The 3,663-nt window shown below is 42.4% G+C and overlaps 1 pseudogene across 1 annotated transcript; it reads left to right on the forward strand.

The window, feature by feature from the left end:
* The first annotated feature begins 2,282 nt into the window (after positions 1 to 2,282).
* Positions 2,283 to 2,881, forward strand: LOC311594135 (high mobility group protein B1-like; annotated as a pseudogene). The gene has a single exon. The product of its transcript is annotated as a high mobility group protein B1-like (transcript).
* The last annotated feature ends 782 nt before the right edge of the window (positions 2,882 to 3,663 follow it).

Below are 3,663 nucleotides of genomic sequence, written 5' to 3' on the forward strand. Positions count from 1 at the left end.
GATGTCCTCCCCTCTGACCCACTTTCCTGGTAAGTGAAGACTTTCATGGGACATGCCCCTTGGGCTAGTGTCCAGATAGAAGTGAGTATATACCATTTGACTCTTTCTGCTTCTGGGTTAACTCACTCATTATGATCATTTCTAGTTCAATCCACTTGTCCACAAATTTCTGGAATTCCTTGTTTTTAATAGCAATCAGTTTTTTAAGAGGCTACGAATTTGAAGGAGATTGGTGAAGAGTATATGCAAGTGGGTTTGAGAGACAAAGAAAAAAAAGAAATGTAATTATGTTATAATCTTAAGAAAATTCTTCTGTAAGTGGAAGAGATGGTTCTTCAGCTATAAATTGGCTACTAATCAGTTTCCATAATATATATTGGTAAGACTTGGTATGGCATATGAGCAAAGAAACCAAAGTGTGTGTTAGAAGGATAAAGAATGAGTAAATGAAACACTGAACATGTGAGAACCGAGAAAACAAAGATCCCACAGAGCATCAACAGCTCCTGTTCACTGAAAACACATGCTATTTTTGTAACACTCTGACACTGTGATTTTCAGTTTTTTTTTTAAGAATATGCCAGAAAAATTCTTTGAATAAACTTCTTTTGAAGGAAAATAAAGAGAAATCAGAGGAGGACATAAAGGAAAAAAAAACAAACCACAAACCGGTAAGCCCTGTGTCTTTGCTAATTTTGATGAGAGGGGAGGTTTTTTAGCAGCAAAATGTGTTTGCTTTAATATAATGAACAGAAGGGACAAGAGAAGAAAAGCAAGTGATATTCAAAGAAACTCAGATAAAGCAATGCACTTCGAAAGTCAAGACCTCCCCAAATGTGAAAAGTACATATGAATGATAGAGGACATGGATTTCTGAATGGACTGGAATTTTAAATGGTGTAAAGCGCCATTAGAACAAAATAAGCCCTTTAAAATGAAAACACAATAGCTCATCTTAGCAATTTATAAAGCTAAATTTCAGAATACTGAAGAGACATACACATCACTCCCCATCACAGGGGTTAGAGAAAAATGAGGTAGTCTGCTATAACTAAAATTGCATTGCTGTCTCCAGTTACTGACACAGATGTCAAAAACATCCATTTTTCTTTTATCATGTCTAAGGAAGTGCTTCTGAAATTTTAACATTCACAAAAATTATATTAGGAATTCATTAAAAGATAAAAGGTTGTACTCCAGCAAGGGAAACAGGTTAGTTAACTGCAGTTCTCCACCTCACCTTCCTTCCCGCTACATCCAATCCCCCAGCCTTATCCCCAGCTCCGTAACAGAACACCTGCTGCATTCTACTTCTTCCCCGTAGAACACTCTGGTCTTCCTTTCCCCACCTCATTGCTTATTCTGGCCCCCGACTCTAAAAAGCATTCCCTGGGAACCCACAGGCCACTAAGGCCAGCAAAGCAGGAAGGCTAACTGTGGCTCTTCACACCTCCCTCCATTCCTCCAAGTCCAGTTCCCTAGTTTAGCCTAATGCCAGCTGTGTAGCAGAGCACCTAATATGGACTCTTCTCATCCTGCCCCAGTTCACAGGGGACTTAGCAGGTTCCTGGTGGAACACTAGGCAGTCTTCCCCCTATTGGCTCCTTCAGCCCTCCCTTCCAGCCTATCCTCTTCCTAAATGTTAGCTCCCAATACCCAGAAACCCCAGAGGCAACACCTATCAGACTCCCAGATAATTTTTCTACCAGGCAGCACACAGCAATGACGTTCTATGAAGAAACAGAGAAGGCAGCAGAAACCAAGGAACACAAAACACATACCCAACAAATAGGCAAGATATATGAGCACCTAGAATTACAACCTTCCCAAATCCAGATGCCTAGATTCTGGCATAACAACACAAGAGATAAAGGAGGGCAAGAAAAATGTCTCCACTAGAGCCCAGCAAAGCGGCCACTTCAGTCAGTGAGTACTGCAACATATCTGAAGCACAATAACAGACCTTAAAATAGCATTTATGAAGATGATAGAGGTACTTAAAGAGGAAATTAATACATCCCTTAAGGAAATGTGCTAAAGCCCAAACAAATAGTGGGGGAAAATGAATAAAACAGTTCTTACCTAAAAGTGGAAAAAGACTGTATAAGAAAACCCAAACTGGAGAGGAATGTTAGAGAGAGGAGAGAGTGAGGAGGCTGCATCTGCCTCCCGCTCTCATGGTCATTGCGGTCCATTGAGCTCCATAGAGACAACTCTGGGGCAAGCACGAGCCGGACTGGCGCTGAGCAACTCTGTGCCTCTTGGACAAAAATCAGCTAAACATGGGCAAAGGAGATCCTGAGAAGCCGAGAGGCAAAATATCATCATATGCATTCTTTGTGAAAACCTGCCAGGAGAAGCATAAGAGAAGAGGTATACGGATGTTTCTGTCAACTTCTCAGCGTTCTCCAAGAAGTGATCAGAAAGGTGCAGGACTATGTCTGCGAAAGAAAAGGGAAATTTGAAGTCATGGAAAAGGCTGACAAGGCTCATTCTGAAAGACAAATGAAAACTTACATCCCCTCCTCAAAGGGGAGACCAAAAAGAAGTTCAAGGACCTTAACGCACTCAAGAGTTCCCCTTCGGCCTTCTTCTTGTTCTGTTCTGAGTACTGCCCAAAAATCAAAGGAGAACATCCTGGCTTATCCATCGGTGAGGTTGCAAAGCAGCTAGGAGAAAAGTGGAACAACACTGCTGCGGATGGCAAGCAGCACTATGAGAAGAAGGCTGCCAAGCTGAAGGCGAAGTATGAAAAGAACACTGCTGCTTTCAGAGCTAAAGGAAAGCCCAAAAAAAGGCAGCGGTCAAGGCTGAAAAGAGCAAGAAAATGAAGGAAGAAGAAGATGAGGAAGAGGATGAAGATGATGAGGAAGAAGAGTAGGAAGAGGGAGATGATGAGGAAGATGATGAATAAGTTGCTTCTAGCACAGTTTTCCTCTTGTCATAAAGCATTTAATGCCCACTCTCCATATACTACTCATTCCTTTAAAGAAAATAATTGAAATGTAAGGCTGTGCAAGATTTGTTTTTTTTTTTGGGGGGGGGGAACTGTTTTTTTTTCCTCCTTTATTAATTTATTCTTGTTACATCTCAATGGTTATCCCATCCCTTGTATCCTCCCATTCTTCCCTCCCTCCCATTTTCCCCTTATTCCCCTCCCCTATGACTGTTCCTGATGGGAATTACCTCCCCCTGTATATGCTCATAGGGTCTCAAGTCTCCTCTTGGTAACCTGCTGTCCTTCCTCTGAGTGCCACCAGGTCTCCCCCTCCAGGGGACATGGTCAAAGGTGAGGCACCAGAGTATGTGAGAAAGTAGTATCACACTCTCCACTCTACTGTGGAGAGTGTTCTGTCCATTGGCTAGATCTGGGTAGGGGCTTAAGGTTTACCACCTGTATTGTCCTTGGCTGGTGCCTTAGTTTGAGCGGGACCCCTGGGCCCAAATCTGCCTATCATAATGTTCTACTTGTAGGCTTCTAGGACCCTCTGGGTCCTTCTACTTTGCCTTTCTCCCATGATTCTCTCATCTAGAGTCCCACTAGAATGTCCTCTCCTCTGTCTCAGTTTCCTGGTAAGTGAAGGCTTTCGTGGGACATGCCCCTTGGGCTAATATGCAGATATAAGTGAGTATATACTTGGAAGATTTGTTTTTAAATTGGAA

Source organism: Acomys minous (assembly GCF_964271855.1).
Source record: "Acomys minous genome assembly, chromosome: 1".
NCBI lineage: Eukaryota > Metazoa > Chordata > Mammalia > Rodentia > Muridae > Acomys > Acomys minous.